We start from the raw sequence: 21786 nt of genomic DNA, 5'->3' as shown, positions 1-21786 counted from the left end.
TATGTCATCACCTCCTCAAAGAACTCAATTAGATTTGTGAGGCATGACCTGCCCCTCACAAAGCCATGCTGACTGCCTTTAATCACACTATGCTTTTCCAAATAGTCATAAATCCTATCCTCAGAATTCTTTCCAAACGCTTGCTGAGCACAGACTGGTCTGTAATTGTCAAGGATTTCCCTATTCCCCTTCTTGAAAAGAGAAACAACATTTGCCTCCATCCAATCCTCCAGTACGACTCCAGTGGAGAGTGAGGAAGCAAAGATCTTCACCAGCGGCTTAGCAACCTCCTTTCTTGCTTCCCAGGACAACCTAGGATAAATCTGGTCTGGCCCTGGGGACTTATCAATCTTAATATTTGCCAAAATTTCCAGCACATCAACATCATCATTGTTGCTCTGTTCAAGCCTGTTTCCAGGCTCCTCAAAATTCTCATTCACAACACTAATTGTTCTCATTCACAATTAGTGAAAATCAAAGCAAAAAAAAAATTATTTAGGGCTTCCCCTATCTGCTCAGACACTACGCACAAGTTCCCTACTCTACCCCTGACCAGCCCTACCTTCTCCCTGATCATTCTTTTATTCCTTTAGGATTAGGTTCTCCCTAATCCTTCCTGCCAAGCCTTTTTCATGCCCCATCCTGGCTCTCCTCAGTACATTTCTGACATCCCTTCTAGTAAGCCTGTAATCCTCTAAAGCTGTGCTAGATCCTTGCTTCCTCCACCTTACGTAAGCTGCCTTCTTCCTTTTGACAAGAAGCTTCTCTGTTCTCGCCATCCAAGGCTCCTTAATCTTACCCCTTCCTGCCTGTCTTAGAGGAACAACTGCTCCTTAAACAGTCTCCACATGTCTGTTGTGCTCTTTCAGTGGAACAATTGCTCCCAATCTGTACTTCCCAACTCCTGTCTGTTTGCATCATAATTTCCTTTTCCCCAATTAAATGTCTTGCCTTGGTAACTGCTCCTTTCCCTCTCCAAGGCTATGGTAAATGTGAGGCAGTTGTGGTCACTGTCACTGAAGTGTTCTCCCACCATGAGATCTGACACCTGCCTGGCTCATTGCTGAGCACCAAATCCAAAATGGCATCTCGTCTCTTCAGGAGTAAGGAAACCCTCCTGAACTCTCCTGACAAAAATTGCTCCATCCAAACCATCTGCACTAAGGTGGTTCCAGTCAATGTTGGGAAAGTTGAAGTCACCCATAACAACAACCCTGCCACATCTGCATTTTCCAAAAGCTGCCGGCCTAAGAGTTCTTCAATCTCCCTACTGCTATTAGGGGATCTGTAGAAAACCCGCAGTGAGCTAGCTGCTCCCTTCCTGTTCCTAACTTCCATCCATACTGACTCAGTAGACAAACCTTCCTCAATAACCTTTATTTCTGTAGCCGAGATACACTTTCTGATTAGCAATGCTTCACCCCCTCCTCTTTTTGCCCCTCCCTGCTCTTTACAAATGTTCTAAACCCTGGAACATTTAGCAACCATTCCTGCACCTGTGAAACCCATCGTCTCCATAATGGCCACAACATCATATTCCCAAGTACTGATCCATACTCTAAGTTCATTAGTCTTATTTTTGACACTCCTTGCATTAAAGCAGACACACTTTAACCGATCCCTTTGTTTCATCACACGAGAAACCTTCCCAATAGATTCACTACATCCTGTCACTGTCCCATGTACAACTACCCCCCTCTCAGATATGTAGCTCTGGTTCCCAATCCCTTGCAAACTAATTTAAACCCTCCTGAACCACACAAACAAATCTCCCACTCAGGACATTTGTGCCCCTCCAGTTCAGGTGCAACCCGTCCTTCATGTACTGGTCCAGCCATCCCCAGAAGGCATCCCAATAGTCTAGGTATCTGAAGCCTTCTCTCCTACACCAGCCTCGCAGTCATGTGTTAAGCTGCATTCACTGCCTGTTCCTCAATTCACTGTCTCGTGGCACTGGTAACAAACCCGAGATCGCTACTCTATTCGTCTTGCTCTTCAGCTTCCAACCTAGCGCTCAGTAGTCACTTTTCAGATCCTCAGTCCCTTTCCTGGCCATATCATTGGTGCCAATATGTACAACGATTTCTGGCTGCTCACCCTGCCCCTTCAGAATCCTGTAAACCCAATCAGCGACATCCCGGATCCTGGCACCGGGCAGGTAACACACCTTCCAGGAGCCCCGTTCCTGACCACAAAATCTCCTGTCAATTCGTCTAACTATTGAGTTCCCTACCACTAGCACTTTTCCATTCTCCCCCCTTCCCTTCTGAGGCACAGTGCCAGGCTCAGTGCCAGAGACCTGACAACTATGGCTTTCCCCTGGTAGGCCGTCCCATCAGTAGTATCCAAAATGGTATACCTTTTGCTGAGGGGAATGGTCACAGGGGATCCCTGCTCTATCTGTTGGTTCCCTTTCCTCCCCCCACTGTAACTAGCTGTCCTTATCCTGTGTCTGAGGAGTGACCACCTCAGACAATTGAGTGTACATCCTCTCAATTTCTCCCTCAGCCTCCTGGATAATCCATTGTTCATCCAGCTCCAGCTCCTTGAAAACCAAGTTAGGGAACTGGAGCTGGAACTGGAGCTGGATGAACTATGGAATATCTGGGAGGCTGCAGGAGAAATTGAGAGAATGTACACTCAATTGTCTGAGGTGGTCACTCCTCAGACAGAGGATAAGGACAGCTAGGTTACTGTCGGAGGAGATCTCACCCACTTAAAACCTTCCCAGCAGCCCTCGCTTCTCTCCGCCCTCTCTCCTCGCTGCTCTGTTCGAAATGCTTGGAAAATTGAAGTACAACACTGTCTTTTCCTCAATATTTTGCATTTTTTTGGACCTTCATAATGAAGGAGGCAGCATGCTGATATTTTGTGATTGCCAGTCACATTAGATGCAAGTATGACAACTAGAACAGAAACATATTCATTGAAAGACTCAAAGCATTAAGAAACATCAGATTGGTTACTTTATGTAAAGGGCACCGTTTTCACACAGAGGGTGGTACGTGTATGGAATGAGCTGCAAGAGGAACTGGTGGAGGCTGGTACAATTACAACATTTAAGAGGCATCTGGATGGGTATATAAATAGGAAGGGTTTAGAGGGATATGGGCTGAGTGCTGACAAATGGAACTAGATTAATTTAGGATATGTGGTCATCATGGATGAGTTGGACCAAAGGGTCTGTTTCCATGAAGTACATTTCTATGACTCTATGTAGTGAAACACTTAATAGATATTTAGAAATTTATTTTATTGATTTTCTGCATCGTTCATGAAATTTGTCCATAGTGGATATTAGAGGATGTAAGGGAAGGGGAAGTTGAGGGAGGAGAAATATGAGTTGGCACTAAATTGCAACAGGGAATATAAGGAACCGTGGGATAAGTTGATAGGTAAGGGTTGGTTTGAACTGACACTAAGTTGGAAGAAAGTCTGTAAGGGGTCATATAAGTGGCTAGCGGTATAGGTGGGGGGGGGGGGGGGGGGGGGCGGGATATGGGGTGAAAGAGTTGAGGGTCAGTCTTGAAGAAAGAAAACTCTGAAAAAATCCCAGAGAACAAAGGCACACTGATAAACCACCCTGTCTTCGAACTCAATAGGTCCCATGGCAGCATTCAGTCTGTGGTTAAGGGCAGCACGACGACCTCCATTCACCCCACCAAGCAGTTCCAGTGTAATTTGGGCACTTTATCTCAGTTGGATATGGCAAGCCTGGAGATATGATGGTCTGTGCAGCCACTTTGAGAACAAAAATCCAGGCCATAAACACTATAGCAAATGGAATTAGTAGCAAAACTGAGAGCACATAAGAACTATGAGGAGAGGTAGACTATTCAGCCCATGAGATCTGCCCTGTCATTCTATTCAATCATGGATGATCGCATGCCTCAACTCCCCTTTCATGCCAGCTGCTAATCGTCCCTAACTCCTCGATATTTTAACAATCTATCTACCTCCTTTTTAAATACTTCCAGTGATCCAGACCCCACAAGTCTCTGGGATAGAGAATTCTAGACATTCATTGTTTTCTGAGAGAAGAAAGTCCTTTATATCTTAGTTTTAAACATGTGTCCCCTTATTCTGTATCTAGTTCGATATTCCCCATTAGTATAAAACAAATTCTACATCTACCCTGTAAAGCTCCTCAGAATCTTGCATATTTCATTTAGATCACCCTTTTTTCCAATTTCTAATGAATAAAGACCTAGTCTGCTTAGCTGTCCTTGATAAACCAACCCTTTCATCCCAGGAATCACCTTAATTAATCTCTTTTGAACCATCCCCACAGCCAGTATATCCTTTCCTAAATATGACAGAGATGAAAATTGTTCACAATACTCCAGGGGCAGCCTCACCAACACCCTATATAGTTATAACTAGACTTGAACCACCTACCCTCTAGCAATAAATACCAAAATTCCATTTGCCTTCTTAATTTTTGCTGTACCTGCATATGAACCTTTTGAGTTTCATGCACAAAAACACCCACATTTTTGGATTCTCTCCCATTTAAATAATAGGCTGCCTTATGATTCTTCCTACCAAAGTGCAACACTTACTACATTAAATGCCATTTGCCAAGTTTCTGTCCACTCACTTAACCCATCTATATTCTCTTGCGGATTCCTTATGTCCTCATCATAACATGCCTCCCATTAATTTTTGTATCATCAGTGAATTTGCATATATTATACGTGCCAACTCCTCCAAGTAATTCTATGGATGGCAAATAATCAAAGTCTGAGGATTGAACCTTGCGATACTCCACTAGGCATGCATTTCCAACCTGAAAATGACCAATTAATCTTAACTCTGTCTTCAGTGCATTCACCGATCCTCAATTCATGCTAATATATTATAGTGGCATGAGCCTCTATCTTGGCCAGTAACCTTTTATCGAAATGCACTAAATCTACTAGTTCCCTTTTATCAATTCTACTTGTTCAAGAACTATCCCTGAGCTGGGTGGATTGGCCATGCTAAATTACCCAGGGATGTGTAGGCTTCAGAGGATTAACCATGGAAAATGCAGGGTTACAGGGATAGGATGAGGGTAAGTTTGGGTAGGATACTCTTTGGAGAGTTGGTCTGGACTTGATAAGCTGAATGACCTGCTTCCACACTGTAAGGATTCTAAGAACTCTCAGACATTTGTTAAACACGATTTCTTTCACAAAACCATATAGACTTTCTTTGATCAAGCTTTTTTAATGACCTGTTATTTTTTTCTGTAATAATGGGCTCTAACATTGTACCAACAACAGATGTTAAACTGACTAATGAATAGTTTGCTGCTTTCTGTCTTTCCTCCCCTCGAACAAAAATCACATTAGCCTTTTTTCAGTTCACTGGAACCCTCCCAGAATCCAGTCAGTTCTGGAATATTTGACCAATGCCTCCACTATCTCTGCAATCAGTTCTTATTATCGGTTATTCATCCTTCTTATCGAGTCAATTTTTAGGCCAGAAAGTAGTTTTGTTAAGCATTATGAACTAATTGCTAAATGTTTATCACTACTCTTCCACTAACATTCCTCTTGGGCTATTTTTGCAGCCAGCTTTAGATAACTCTTACTTCATATGTCTGTAATTGTCCTTATTTGGGTTGAGGATATTGGTATGAGACTCAAGTTGACTCCTTCAAACTGAATTTGAAATTCTACCCGTTTGTGATCTCTACCCCTAGCGGATCCTCAACTATGAGATCTTTAATTAATCTTACTTTATTATATATTACTAAATCTAAAGAAACCTGTTCTTAGGTAGGTTCTGAAACATACTTTTCTAAGAAATAATCCTTGATGCATTCTTTTGTCTTCAGTGTTACTCTTGCCCATCTAATGTGTCCAGTCAGTATACAGATTAAAAACAACTACAGTGCTTTTTTAAACATTTTCCATTATGTTCTAGCTCATACTTGATTCAGCAGTGATGCAAATCTTCAGGGCCAATAGATAGCTCCTACTAATGGTGTCTTTCCTTTGTTCTTCCTTATTTCTATACAAACTGATTCCATATCACAAGCACCTATATCACTACTCACCATCACACCAAAAGCTTCCTTTATTAATAGTGATAACCCACCTCATTTTCCCTTTTGTGTATTCCTCCAGAATGTTGAACATTCTTGGATATTAAATTCTTAGTCTTGTGACCGTAATAGCAGTCACGTCAGGTTAATCATCTATCCATGTCGAATGCTCCATGAAGTCAGGTGCTCTGGTTTTCTCCCACATTCCAAAGATGTGCAGACTTGGTGACTAGAGATATATAGGCAAGGTGCACTAGCCATGGTAAATGTGGGGGTTCCTGGAGTAGGGTAGGAGAGTGGGTCTAGGTAGGTTGTTCTTCGGAGGGGGGGGGGGGTTGGTGCAGACTTGATGGGCTAAATGGCCTCTTTCCACACTGTAGAGATTCTATGACTCTATGAATTCTGATTTTAAAAATCCTCATGTTATGACTTATTACCATTATTATTTAAACTGGTTCTAATTTATACTGTATTTTTCTGCTTATATTTTCTGTCCCTTCCCATCACATTTTGATTATCATTTGCCTGTTCTCAACCCCACACCTCTGCTATCCCTCATTTCTTTTTCATTATTTAAACATCCATTCAATCCCTATGTAAAACCTTAGCTATATTACTATTTGCCAGATATTCAAATGAAACTTGTCTCTGTGGAATGCCTCTTCCTCTCCCCAGTACCTGTACCAAGGTCCTATAAAATTGAAATTATTTTTCCCTTACCAATCTCTGAGCCACATATTTACCTCTAGTTTTATTTACCCCGTGTCAATTAGATGTGATTCAGGTCATAATCCAGAGATTATTACCTTTGTGATTCTGCTTTTTAATTTAAAGCCAGGCTGCTCGGAATCTCTCTGCAGAACCTCTTTCCTAGTTTTACCTGTAACATTCATAATTATATGAACAATGAAAATTGGATCTTTCCCCTCACACTTTATATTTCACTCCAGTCCAGAAGATTTATCCTGAACTTTGGTATCAGGTAGGCAACATAGCCTTTGGGTCTTTGCTGCAGAGAGCAGTATTCCCAAAACTATGCTATTCCCCATTACTACTGCATTTCTCTTTTCTGCTCTCACTTGAATGATGGTTTGTACCACAGTGGTTTCAGCAGTTCACTCACCCTCCCTGCAGACTGTGCCCTCAACCACACTAGGAGCAAGAATTTCAGTGAAACACAGTATCCAGGTATCTTTGCCCCATCCCTGATGTGTCACAGCATCCACATTTCACATTTCAGCTCACCAACTCTGAGTCAAAGTTTCTCGAATAGCCAATACTTATTGTAGATGTGGATCGCACCAGTGTGCACCAGCTCTGACATACTACAGCTGCAATACCAAGCCTGCCCAGCCACCTCTATTCTATTTAGTTAATTAATTTAGATGTCCAATATTTTAAAAGTGAATTTCTGAACTCTACTTTTCAGCTTTAATGTCTTCTGATTTAAATTTCTTTGCCAATCAAAAAAAGACAAAAAAAACCACACCAATTAGCTACCTGTTTTCTTGTGACATAAGATGTAACCTCTGACAGATATAAGCAGGTTGGAAAGGCTCTTGGCCACCTTTTCTGTCCTTATCATTTCCAGTATCCCTGTCTGCTCCACAATGGCACTGACTTACTGCATAATTCTCTCAGTCTGCTGAGACACTCAGTTTTTCTCTCTACAGATGCTGCCAGACCTGTTGTGTTTGTTTCATATTCCTAGCACTTGCAGTATTTTGCTATAATTCAAATGCTTCACAGTGATGTGGACCTGCTGCACACTGTTTCTGGTTCTCTGCTTCACTTTATCTTGCAAATATAGGTAAACACAGTCAAGTGACACCATCATGTTTCAGTGGTCTACATCTTCCTCAATACAAGATTTGTTAATGAAATGTCAGAGCGACACTAGTTTCAGGACTTTTTTTTGATAATATTGCTCCAGAAGTAAACAATTAGTGCATAGGGCTCCACCATCTAGTATTCACTTATTCTGTGTTTAATTATTAGATGCTCACTGTGCACTTAGAAAAAGCTGAAAGCCAGACTTTCAGCATGGTGTAGACATTTTAGTACACTGAATAAAACTTATTTGTCATCCCTGCACATCTTTAAGATATGAAAAATACAACATATGATATTTCTTGCATTCTAAGTTCAAATAATGTTAAATAATAATTTCTTGGTATCCCTTGAGGAAGATAACAGCAGGCTTTTGGTATTCATGTACCAATAACCCTATAAAAGTCATAACTTTGAAAAAGGTGGGAATAAATAACAAAAAAAAGCATAAAAATAAACATTGTGAACATGGATTTTCTGTCACATATATCATGACTATAATTCATAGTCCTGAAGTTATGGATATTTTGAATTTTTAAGTACATGTGTTTTGTTTTAAAGGAAGATTAGATTAGATTACAGTGTGGAAACAGGCCCTTCGGCCCAACAAGTCCACACCGACCCGCCGAAGCGAAACCCACTCATACCCCTACATTTACCCCTTACCTGACACTACGGGCAATTTAGTACGGCCAATTCACCTGACCCTGCACATCTTTGGACTGTGGGAGGAAACCGGAGCATCCGGAGGAAACCCACGCAGACACGGGGAGAACGTGCAAACTCCACACAGTCAGTCGCCTGAGGTGGGAATTGAACCCGGGTCTCTGGCGCTGTGAGGCAGCAGTGCTAACCACTGTGCCACCGTGCCGCCCACCATGTACAAGCCTAGAGATTGTTGAGCATATAAATTCATTAGTGACTAAAATGATGTGTAGGTCACACTGAGAAGAATGATGAAATATCACAATGAACAGTGTCAAGGGAACATCAGACAGCAACCTTCAAAGGGAGAGATGGCAGTCAAAAAACTGAACTGTGATCTTCTTTTGGGTTGTTTCCCATTCTTCAGACCTGATTCTGAGTTGAAAGAAATGTAGTTCTGGCTTAAAGACATTTGTATTTTACCTACCAGGAATACACAAGAAAGAAGGTTAAAAACAAACTGCAGTCCCTGGTCTTTGTGTAGTAGTGTGCTAGAGAGTTGGTATGCTAGTGTGCGAGCTCGTGGTTCACATTTTAACTGCACTAAAGTATACTGTGAAGATAGGATATGATCATAGATGATTTGCACTTGATGGAATGGAATGCTTTTTTACTGATGAATGCTGCTGCTTATGATATGGGCCTCTCAACATGACATGTACACAATCAATAGATTATAATAGAATAGAAATAATAATGCCCTGCACCTGGGAGAAGCCAACTATTTTCCTAAGCCTTACTGCTCAAGCTGCAGCACTGACCTCAACATGGAGAAATGAGATGAAGTGTTGTGGTTTAGTTAAAGTAGATTTGTAAGTTCTATTCCAACAATTGGCATAGTTCAATGGCAGTGTCCCAGGACATTTCCAACCTGTGACGACACTGTGTCTTGCTCATCTGGAGGAAATGGCATTGAACACAATGGCCATCCTGTATCTCCTGCACATCTTGAAAATCTCTTCAGATGCAATCTCTTCATGTCAAGACTGTTCAGTGTCTACTGTAGATTGTTGCTGGTACTTGTCTAGCTGATGATGCTGCCTGAATTGCTGTGCTCTTCCAGCACCACTGATCCAGAATCTGGTTTCCAGCATCTGCAGTCATTGTTTTTACCTTGCTGCTACATCTCTCTATTTCTCTAAGTCTTCATTGCATCACAACTGAGAGGATAACATCCTGTGGCTGGCTCTATCAGTGACACCAGCAATGAATCTACATGGGGAGCATAAGAAATTGAACAGATCCTTTGTCATGAGAGAATGCAGCATTTACATCATTCATAAATAACAGTTTACAAACTCCTCTATTCAGAGGAAGATGGAGTTTTCTGACAGAGGCGATCATAGAATATCTCTACACAACACTGCACCTTAGTCTGATGAGTGAGCACCAGTCATGTCACAAAGAGACAGTAAGAGATTGCAAGTGCAGCATATGTACTGAGACTATGTGCTCCCCAGCCCCACATAACCCAGAATGACATCATTGCATGTTGCATTATACTTACAGTTCAAGGTGGTAGAAAATTGCTTCCTATGCAGCCTTTGATATCTTGCATTAACTTTGTGCTTTGGGCCCGCAGGAGTCATTTTTAAAGTTGCCTGGGGTTACCTCTGCTTCACAGAGATGTCTATCTTCAATCTGCAATGACTAATGACATAATCAAGATTGCTAGTAACCAGCATTTGCACTCGACACAATTTTACATAGCATACATTTCACATGCACAATAATAAGACTGCAAGTGATTTCAAGCTTTACTCTGAAAGTGCATGGTTGATGCAAATGCCACTCGAAGGACACCCATCCATCAGGAGTGAAGCCAATGTGCACTGACTCCAACCATTCCAGGTGTTGTTGCAGCCTTTTTCCATTCATAGTTTATATTTAATAATCCTGAGAACAAAGAAAGCATTGTGAATTGCAAGTTCACCCTGGTCACCATGGGGTCCCTCTGAACCTCAATGACTCTTTCTACCTGACACTCCTGGAGAGTCCCTCAGTACTGATCCCACCACCACCTGCAGTTATGACTGCAATTCTCATCCTTACCCCTGAGTCCCATCCCTACAGTTTAATCCAATTCATCATTGTGATGCACACTGCCAGTCTCAAGGCCACTGTCTGTGATGGTGACCATTGATAACACCTCTGTTATAGTATCCCATGTCTTCCTATGTTATATATCACTTTTCCTTCACAAAGGTTGCGTCTTTTGCATTCCAAGTTGCTGTCTCCAGTCCCAAATTTGAGGTCCCCCACTTCCCTGCAATAGCAGTGCAAAGAAGCCCTTTTGAGCTTCATTCTATTGATCCCCAGGATTGATTGTGGCCCAACTGCTGATCAACTTGGACAGATAGCCCACAACTGATGACTGACCAGCCTCTTGACTAGTCTCAATCCTGACTGACAAACTGTGAATCCTCTGTTTGCACTGCTGGACAGACCTGCCCTATTCCCCAGAATGGAATGTGATGGACCCCATGACTCTGACCCCTGAAATAGAGAACTGACCATCCCCAAGCCCCTGGACTGATCGCAGACACTGCCCTTGACTGACTATACTGGGACCCCTGACTGACAGTACCGCCCTGACTGACTGCTCCCCTTCAACTTTGTGACATTACCATCCAGTTGAACCATATGCAAAGTGTTTGCTATACAGACTGCTGGCACATGATATAGGTGTAACATTGACATTGGTCTGTTGCCATACAGCAACATGTCCACCCTGTTGACTGATGACTGTTTACAACCAAGACAAGCTACCTAGGTTTGTCTCTGCACTAAACCACAAGGCAAGATAGACGTACTGTGAGCCTTTCAGGTGTGGTCAAATGGGAAAAGTGCCAAAAGACAAGACAAGGCAGAAATGCTGTGAACATCAAAGTAGGGGCAAGGTGAGTGAGCACTAAGAGGGTGAGCAAGCAGCCCTAAGATGCACTCTGATGCACTATGCAAAAGCATTGCAACAAAAGGTGCTGGTGCACTCCAAAATGTAGCATTGCAGTGGAGAATTATACTGCAATTCAATTGGAGATGTGCCATGATGAAGCAGAGAGGCTGGTATATTTTGGATACCAATGTTCCTGGATAAGGGATGTGTGTGGCTGTTTGTTACATACAAGCCAAAGCTTTATTTGTATTTTTTAAAGTTTACTTTTTGGATTCACCTCTCATTTCTTGTCTGTTTGTATGTGTGCCACATTTTATCATCTTTCCTCATATTTTAGGAGCTAGGTTCACTATCATTTTCATACTTAGGAAAGCCTGGTTAAATTGGCTCCTTTTAAAATAAAGTTGGGTTATGAAAAGCTATCCTTTTTAAAAAAGGATTATTTAAAAAATTTTTTTTGTGACCCAACTCAGAGAGGGGTTGAGTAAAGAGGGAAGCCAGTTTACCACTCCTACCCAGGATATTATGCATTTGGGGTACCCTATCTGGAACTGAAATGAATTAGGGGACTTTGGCCAGTGACTAATCATAACAGAAAATAGAAGGCTACATATAATCTGTTGTTTCTGATTTGTCGCCAATGCATTGGAATATAAATTAGATGAATTCCACAGCATTTGCAACTACATATTTTAGGCTATAATACAGGTAATAAATGCTTTCCTGTAGGTGATGCCATTCATGTAAATCAGTCGCTAAAGAAGTAATGGTTTTCAGTCCCCAGTTAATGTGTTCAGAGCACAGCATGTTACAGCTAGCCTTGAAAGATAAATGCTGAGTCAGGATTGAAAGGTGGTGTTTTTGCCCATTTTAATAGAAAGATCAAAATTACAATTGACAATTAAGTGAATCAACTCAATCAAAAAGATGGCTTAAAGTTGTTGAATAACTGGGTGGCAAGTTACATACATTGTTTGGCAAGGCTTTAAATAGTGTTTAGAGGCTTTTGTAAAGTTATTTATTTAGTTTCAGTCCAGTCTATATTTACTGAATCATTTACTGAACAAGCAGTTAATTGGGATCGGGAAACAGTTGGAGGAATCTGACACAATAATGCTACAGCCATCTGTAGTGAATTCTTCATCCATGGAAGGCACAGCCACATGAATGGAGCATTAAATAAGACAATTGTAGAAATTCATGCAGGCTTTCACCAAATTATCAGTGCCATATTTAACAGGATGAATGGAATCCTTGCCCCAGGTTTTCATTGCCAGACAGATCTACAGCAAAGTCCTTTCCTGCTCATTGCTTGCAGGGAGGTATAACTGGATCATAAGTAGTGTGATAATGAAAGGGAATGTGAAAATGGATCTTGGTTTAAACTGGGCTCACTTCCACTTTTCAGCCATTATCACAACTTCAGTTCATGCGTCACCAGCAAGTTTGGATCGGTTTATAGTGGGGCCTCCATTGGCTTCAAAGACCAGAGGACAGTGATCAAGAATATCACAGCAATCAGAGAATGAGCAACCCACCCCCACTGGCATTAAAGGTATAGGGGCTCCACCACATAGAGGTAGGAAGAGAAACAATAAAGATTTGTCATTGAACAAAAGTGTTTTGGATTAAGATTCTGTTTTATTACAAAGCCATTGATTTTTAAAAAAAATTGCTTTCCACCTTATCTACTTTTAGTTGCTGTCTAATGATTGACCATTTCACTTGTCTTGATTGACAAAATAATTTGTAATGGAGCTGAAAATGTGTTGCTGGAAAAGCGCAGCAGGTCAGGCAGCATCCAGGGAATAGGAGAATCGACGTTTCGGGTATAAGCCCTTCTTCAGGAATGAGGAAAGTTTGTCCAGCAGGCTAAGATAAAAGATAGGGAGGAGGGACTTGGGGGAGGGGCATCGGAAATGTGATAGGTGGAAAGAGGTCAAGGTGAGGGTGATAGGTCAGACTGGGGTGGGGGCGGAGAGGTCAGGAAGATGATTGCAGGTTAGGAGGGCAGTGCTGAATTCGATGGATTTGACTGAGACAAGGTGGGGGGAGGGGAAATGAGGAAACTGGTGAAATCCGAGTTCATCCCTTGTGGTCGGAGGGTTCCTAGGTGGAAGATGAGGCGCTCTTCCTCCAACCGTCGTGTTGTTGTGGTCTGGTGATGGAGGAGTCCAAAGACCTGCATATCCTTGGTGGAGTGGGAGGGGGAGTTGGGTTGGTTGGTCCGGGTGTCCCAGAGGTGTTCCCTGAAACGCTCCGCAAGTAGGCGGCCTGTCTCCCCAATATAGAGGAGGCCACATCGGGTGCAGAGGATGCAATAGATGATGTGTGTGGAGGTGCAGGTGAATCTGTGGCGGATATGGAAGTTTCCTTTGGGGCCTTGGAGGGAGGTGATGGGGGAGGTGTGGGCGCAAGTCTTGCACCTCCTGCGGTTGCAGGGGAAGGTGCCGGGCGTGTAGGTTGGGTTGGTTGGGGGTGTGGATCTCATGAGGGAGTCACGGAGGGAGTGGTCTTTATGGAATGCTGATAGGGGAGGGGAGGGAAATATATCCTTGGTGGTGGGGTCCGTTTGGAGGTGGCGGAAATGACGGCGGATGATACGCTGTACATGGAGATTGGTGGGGTGGTAGGTGAGGACCAGTGGGGTTCTGTCCAGGTGGCAGTTGGAGGGGCGAGGCTCAAGGGCGGAGGAGCGGGAAGTGGAAGAGATGCGGTGGAGGGCATCGTCGACCACGTCGGGGGGGAAATTGCGGTCCTTGAAGAAGGAGGCCATCTGGGTTGTACGTTTTTGGAACTGGTCCTCCTGGGAGCAGATGCAGCAGAGACGAAGGAATTAGGAGAATGGGATGCCGTTTTTACAGGGGGCAGGGTGGGAGGAGGTGCAGTCCAGGTAGCTGTGGGAGTCGGTCGGTTTGTAGTAGATGTCCGTGTTGATTCGGTCGCCTGAGATAGAAATAGAAAGGTTGAGGAAGGGGAGGGAGGAATCTGAGACTGTCCAGGTGAATTTGAGGTCGGGGTGGAAGGTGTTGGTGAAGTGGATGAACTGTTCAACCTCCTCGTGGGAGCACGAGACGGCGCCGATACAGTCATCGATGTAGCGGAGGAAAAGGTGGGGGGTGGGGCCAGTGTAGTTGCGGAAGATGGACTGTTCCACATATCCTACGGAGAGGCAGGCATAGCTGGGGCCCATGCGGGTGCCCATGGCTACTCCTTTCGTTTGGAGGAAGTGGGAGGATTGGAAAGAGAAGTTGTTCAGGGTGACGACCAGTTCAGTCAGTCGAAGGAGGGTGTCAGTGGAAGGGTACTGGTTGGTACGGCGGGAAAGGAAGAAGCGGAGGGCTTTGAGTCCTTCATGATGGGGGATGGAGGTGTACAGAGACTGGATGTCCATGGTGAAAATAAGGCGTTGGGGACCAGGGAAGCGAAAATCATGGAGCAGGTGGAGGGCATGGGTGGTGTCCCGAACATAGGTGGGGAGTTCTTGGACTAAGGGGGACAAGACGGTGTCAAGGTATGCGGAGATGAGTTCGCAAGCAATGGTTGACTGTGAAAAAGACATTTTATTGACTGCAGGAATGCTTTGTGTTGGGGAAGGATGAAGGAGAGTGAGTAGGTAGTTTTAGCAATTGGCTGCCATGTGAGGAAATAGTGGAAACTAACTGAATATTGTGTTATGAGAGCACCTCAGGCATTAATGTGTGCCATACCCACGTCACCTTCCTAATCTCTTATCCTGATTAGATTAGATTAGATTAGATTAGATTAGATTAGATTAGATTAGATTACTTACAGTGTGGAAACAGGCCCTTCGGCCCAACAAGTCCACACCGACCCGCCGAAGCGTAACCCACCCATGGAAAAGGGTCCATTCCCCGCACCTTGCTTCTTCTGAAGATTAAATTTAATCTTCAGAAGAAGCAAGGTGTGGGGGATATGCTGTATCATGCAGAGAACTGTATACCACAGCCATTCTAGAAACTCTAACTGGTGTGTGCTGACCATGTCTCTAATAACGTTAAACCACCTGAAACGCATCTTTAGTATGCCAAACGCGTATCTAATAATGTAAATGTTGATCACAATGTTTTCATTGTAAAACTTGGGGCATTATTGCTTGGATTATTCATGTGTATCATTGGCTGCTTTTTAAGTGGCTAGCTTTTGTCTCCAAACATTAATTAAAGACCCTATAATGGAATTAAATCAAACTCTCAGAACGATTATTAGATGCAAAAGCCTTTCAAGACAATTAAGCATAAAAGTGGATGTGAATTTCTGTATTTAAAGAAATTTGCTGCCTCTCATTTTTTTCAACTGCCTAATTTATCACTGTTCACTTACCTTGCATTTGCTGCCAAGTTCCAGAAACCTCATTCTCCCATGTTAATTGCAAAACCCCTGCTAAGATTGTGCTTTATGAGCTGTTGACATCTAGAAATTGCCAACCCACCTCTCTCTAGGGCATATCTTGCATGCAGAGTAACACACTGTAGTTAAATGTGGAAGTTGGCAGGTGGGAACTAACTTCTTTGACCTGTTGTCAATTTCAGCACTTTTAAACCCTCACCCACTCCTAAGTGCACTCACTCTGGGATCTTAAAACTTTGCCAACAATGAGTTTTAAACTAAGATGACTGTAGAGGGAAAAAAAGACCAAAGGTGGCATTCATGTTGCAGAAGTTGATTATGAAGTGGTATTCAGTATACTGACATAGTAGTGAAGAAGAGAATGTAGGAGAATTGTAGCTTAGGAACACAGATATATGAATTGGTTGAGCTAATGTCCTTTTCTGTGTAGTAAATCCTATGTCATTCTATGCAAAGTGTGCAATGCTATGAAGAATGGTGACCACAGTATTATTGATAAAATAAATATCAAAACATTTGAAACATGGAAATAAAACAAATATGTGCCATTTGGATACCCATCAAGTCTGCTTTTACTTTTCATTTACTTGAATTGGGCAATGAGCATTTTCCTGTAAAGGAATGCTGGCAATGATGTAAACAGAGTCTCCTCAGATAGGAAAGTTCATGATTAGGTAGGAATTGTTCTTTAGACTTAGATTGGAGATGTTGATGGAAAATGCATTGGCTACCAAAGAGAAAGCCAGAGCTATTGGAGGCAGCCTGTGCAATGGACAAATTAAGAGTGTTTCATTTGAGGACGTGCTGGGACCAAGAATTTTGTCAGATGGAGGACCGAGGATGGAGCTAATAATGAAGTTAAAAGCTGCCAGGGTTTACAGCTTAGTCATTGTCCCAGTGATAGTGAATCAGATGGATACTTTTATCCTGGAGATTGGGCCAGAGCCAGATGCACAGTTGAGTAGAAAGTCGGTATAGCTCGGTCACAAAGACTAGCGTTTTGGCTGATCAGGAGAGACATGGTAAATCTTCTTTTGAATATGACAGAAACAAAGATTAGGCATTGAAAACACACAGAAATTGAAGGTGAAATTATTTAGTTCTTATATTTTAAGAGGTCTGAATGTTTATTTGCATGGAGAGCATATTTGAGGAATTTAATCGAAAGTTAACCGACGTTAACATAACTTTAAAAATTATGACATAGAATTGAAAATATTATAACATGTGACCTGTGGGGGAATGAGGAAGATAACAATTATTATTTTTTCCAAAAATTGCTTTAATGTAAAAAACAGAATATTATTAATCTTGCAGTCACATTGAACAGAATAATGAAATGAAGGATTTGTAATATGAGAGAGTATCTGAACAATACTATAAAAATATTCTCATGAGTTCTCATTCTCATCTTGTGCTGGATTTACCCATATTACAAATGCTAGCATTTTATATTATGTACAAAAATTTTATTCAGTTTATATTACTAACATAATTATTTATTTTGATGCCAGTTAAAACTGAGAGCTGAATGTTAACACAAGCAGTTCATTCATTGTTTCTTTGTTGTGTTTTATGAAGAAATAATGGCTACTCATACCAGGTTGCTAAGGAAATTATGTCACAATTGCACATTTCTGAATATAATTTAACAGCTGCACCAATGAATAGAAGAAACTTAAAGTAAGGATTTTGAAAGTTTTCCTCCTTTGATTTCAGAATTAGCTTAATCTTGAGCTTTGCTTCTGTTAAAGGGTCAGGCAAGTAATTGGAGAAGATTTTTGACAGCATTGCTATGAAAAACATCTTTAGGTCTTCTAAGCCATTGTTTGCACTGCTCAAATAACTTCTTTTCTCCAGAGCTTTTCCTCTGCCAACTCAGTTATACTGGAGTTGCCTCCATTCCTGAACTTGGCCATGTTAGACTCAGCCAGCTTTCCAAATTACACTGAGAGATTGCTGCATTATTGGAGATACCGCAATGCAAGCAGCCTGTGGTTCAAGTAGATATTCGTATCTCTACATTTTTAATTTAATTGTAGCATATATCGTGATTAATGTTCCCACCTCAACTAAATCCACCAAAAACAGATTGACTAGGCGTATAGTTCGGTTTATAAGATCTTCTGTCAACAAAATCAGACTACTGTATTAGTCTTTGAGGAGAAAGTGAGGTCTGCAGATGCTGGAGATCAGAGATGGAAATGCGTTGCTGGAAAAGCGCAGCAGGTCAGGCAGCATCTAGGGAACAGGAGAATCGACGTTTCGGGCATTAGCCCTTCTTCAGGAATGAGGAAAGTTGGTCCAGCAGGCTAAGATAAAAGATAGGGAGGAGGGACTTGGGGGAGGGGCGTCGGAAATGTGATAGGTGGAAAGAGGTCAAGGTGAGGGTGATAGGTCAGACTGGGGTGGGGGCGGAGAGGTCGGGAAGAAGATTGCAGGTTAGGAAGGCGGTGCTGAATTTGATGGATTTGACTGAGACAGGCTGGGGGGAGGGGAAATGAGGAAACTGGTGAAATCCGAGTTCATCCCTTGTGGTTGGAGGGTTCCTAGCCGGAAGATGAGGCGTTCTTCCTCCAACCGTCGTTTCGCTGTGGTCTGACGATGGAGGAGTCCAAAGACCTGCATATCCTTGGTGGAGTGGGAGGGGGATTTGAAATGTTGAGCTACAGGGTGGTTGGGTTGGTTGGTCCGGGTGTCCCAGAGGTGTTCCCTGAAACGCTCCGCAAGTAGGCGGCCCGTCTCCCCAATATAGAGGAGGCCACATCGGGTACAAAGGATGCAATAGATGATATGTGTGGAGGTACAGGTGAATCTGTGGCGGATATGGAAGTTTCCTTTGGGGCCTTGGAGGGAGGTGAGGGGGGAGGTGTGGGCGCAAGTCTTGCACCTCCTGCGGTTGCAGGGGAAGGTGCCGGGAGTGGAGGTTGGGTTGGTGGGGGGTGTGGATCTGACGAGGGAGTCACGGAGGGAGTGGTCTTTATGGAATGCTGATAGGGGAGGGGATAGAATCATTGAATCATACAGCACAGAAACAGACCATTCATTCCAATTCATCCATGCCAACCACGTTTCCCAAACTAAACTCAATCCATTTGCCCGCAACTGGCTCATATCGCTCTAAAACCTTTTTAAATGTTGTAACTCTACCTGCATTTATCACTTCACTGGCAGTTTTTCCACATATGAACCACTGTTCATGTGAAAAAGTTGCCCCTTTTGAAATCTTTCTCCTCTCACCCTAAAAATATGCCCTCTCATTTTGAACTCCCCTCTCCTAGGGAAAAAAAGACATTTGCTATCCAACTTTTCTAAGCCCTTCATAATTTTATAAATCACTATAAGGTTACCTTAACACCAAAATACTCCAGTGAAAAAAGTCCCAGATTATCCAGCCTTTCCTCATAACTCAAATTAGTGGGCGGCACGGTGGCACAGTGGTTTGCACTGCTGCTTCACAGCGCCAGAGACCCGGGTTCAATTCCTGCCTCAGGCGGCTGACTGTGTGGAATTTGCACGTTCTCCCCGTGTCTGCGTGGGTTTCCTCCGGGTACTCCGGTTTCCTCCCACAGTCCAAAGATGTGCAGGCCAGGTGAATTGGCCATGCTAAATTGTCCATAGTGTTAGGTAAGGGGTATGGGTGGGTTGCACTTCGGCGGGTTGGTGTGGACTTGTTGGGCCGAAGGGCCTGTTTCCACACTGTAATGTAATCTAACCTAATCTAATCAAGTAATCTAAAAAACCCTCTAGTCCCATTAACATCCTTGTAAATCTTCTGTACCTTCTCCAATTTAATAATTTCTACCAGAAGTGGGATGAGGAATGCAAGATTTGCTTCTTTTTCTTTTGTTTTCTTTCTCATCACTTTGGATTCGAAAAGTCAACTCTAATTTTCTTCCCTGCAGTTGCTACCACACCTGTTGCATATTTCCAATGATGGTTTTATTTTGATTTTGCAGGGGCTTTGCCTGAATGGTTGTGGAGATAGCTCCAAGGACATTAGATTTTGTTTGACTATCCTCCTATTTATCTGGAGTGAAGGCATTGCTAACAGAATTTCTCTCTCATGCTTATGCTGACATACAGTGTGTAGACTGGTATTATTACTGTTTCTGGGACGAGGGTCCCAGTTATGAAGCAATGTAAGGAGAGATATTCTGGTTCCCTTCTTTATTCAACTCCTCCCTCGGTTGGTCAGGTTATCATATCAGAAACATTTTGAAAAGCTTCTGACAGACATAATAAGACATTGTATAAGCGTAGATCTTTTTGTCAGAGGCATGGTGGATTCAAATTCAAAGGTTTCATAACTCCTTAATAGTGATAACACTATAATCTGCATTTTGTTCTATTATGCTGATGTACTTACGAAAGATATGATTTGTCTGGTTGGCACACAATACAATATTTTTCACTGTATCTCAGTACATGTGACAGTAATAAATCAAAACAAATCAGATTAAGTCTTTGGTTAAGTGGCCATGTGTAAACCGATATCAGCAGAGTAAAGTGTGGTGAGCAACACTGTTCAACTCATTCCTGACTTCATCTGATTGTAATAATTAGTTATCAAAGTACTCGAGAAAAGGACACCCTGTTAATTGCTGCTCATTTCTCCATTCTTAGGGAAGGAGTCAAATTGCAACACTGAAGCCACTGTAATGCTGCATCTGATGTTAACTAAGAGAAAGTGAGGACTGCAGATGCTGGAGATCAGACCTGAAAAATGTGTTGCTGGAAAAGCGCAGCAGGTCAGGCAGCATCCAAGGAGCAGGAGAATCGACGTTTCGGGCATAAGCCCTTCTTCAGGAATCCTGATTCCTGAAGAAGGGCTTATGCCCGATACGTCGATTCTCCTGCTCCTTGGATGCTGCCTGACCTGCTGCGCTTTTCCTGCAACACATTTTTCAGCTCTGATATTAACTAACTCAACAAGGAACAGAAACTAAAAAGAGACTTTTCTTGTTGCTATGGCTTGGATTACAAGATGTATCTGCATATTAAACAAGTCGTTAAAATTACAACTACTGGCCTCAACCAAGGCAGGCACAGTAGCTGAGATAGTTATAGACTTGTGCCTACATAGTAGAAAGTAGCAGAAAACAAAAGATCAGCAAAGATTTCTGTATTAGTGTTTGATTTCTAGTGGTTCATACAGGAAACATATCTGTGTAAAATGTATGGGAGGAGACAGCATTCAGCTCAGCTATGAATCACAGTGCTGTTGGGAAGGGAATTCCAGGATTTTGACCCCATGACAGTTAGGGGCTATTGATATGGTCCCCAGTTCAAGGAGGTGTGTGACTTAGAGGGAAACTTGCACGTGGTAATATTCTTATACAATTGCTCCCCTTGTCTTTTAAGGTGGTAGAGGAGCCCTGGTGATCTACTGCAGTACGTCTTGTGAATGGTACATATTGTCACTGGTGTTGAAGGGAGTGAACCTAAATCCTAACATATTAGGTTGTGAAATTGAATTGAACAAATCTGAAAATTAGGAAAAGTCAAATTTTAAAAACAAATAGTTCACTCTCTAATGTCCATCCTTAATGAGCACCACTTATCTCATTCTGATCTTGTATACATGTGACTCCAGTCCAACAATATATGGTTAACACTTATATTCTTCAATGTAGCTAAGGATGGGTGTAAACTACCCACCAACAGAGCCATCCATGTCTCCACAAAAAACACTGCTCTTCTAATCTGCTCTATGAGTGTGTGCATTGCCTGTATGAATTCACTATCCACCCAGCCTTAAGGGCAGCACTGTGATTAAAAAAAACAAGGATTAAAAATGTCAGTATCTTTAATTATGTAGGAATAAAAAGCCTCCCTATGCAAAACCCTGCTTATACTTGGTCTTCACTTTATATTTTCTACAGTAAACAGCAACAGCCCAGTACACTATTTCATTGTCTACAATGCAACATTCTAGCTCAGGAATGTG

The 21786-nt window shown here is 42.4% G+C and overlaps 1 long non-coding RNA gene across 1 annotated transcript; it reads right to left on the bottom strand.

Moving 5' to 3' along the window:
- Window positions 1–8843: 8843 nt before the first annotated feature.
- On the bottom strand, window positions 8844–10215 carry LOC148149148 (uncharacterized). The gene is made up of 3 exons (XR_015758158.1): window positions 10077–10215; window positions 9683–9781; window positions 8844–9593 (listed from the first exon to the last, which is right to left on the bottom strand). It is a non-coding gene; the product is annotated as an uncharacterized LOC148149148 (long non-coding RNA).
- Between the last annotated feature and the right edge of the window lie 11571 nt (window positions 10216–21786).

This window comes from Chiloscyllium plagiosum, unplaced genomic scaffold, assembly GCF_037043375.1.
Source record: "Chiloscyllium plagiosum isolate Xiang-an unplaced genomic scaffold, Cpla_swu_hap1 HiC_scaffold_9, whole genome shotgun sequence".
Lineage (NCBI taxonomy): Eukaryota > Metazoa > Chordata > Chondrichthyes > Orectolobiformes > Hemiscylliidae > Chiloscyllium > Chiloscyllium plagiosum.
The sequence above is the reverse complement of the archived record's forward strand: the minus strand, read 5'-3'. Positions and strand labels throughout refer to the sequence as shown.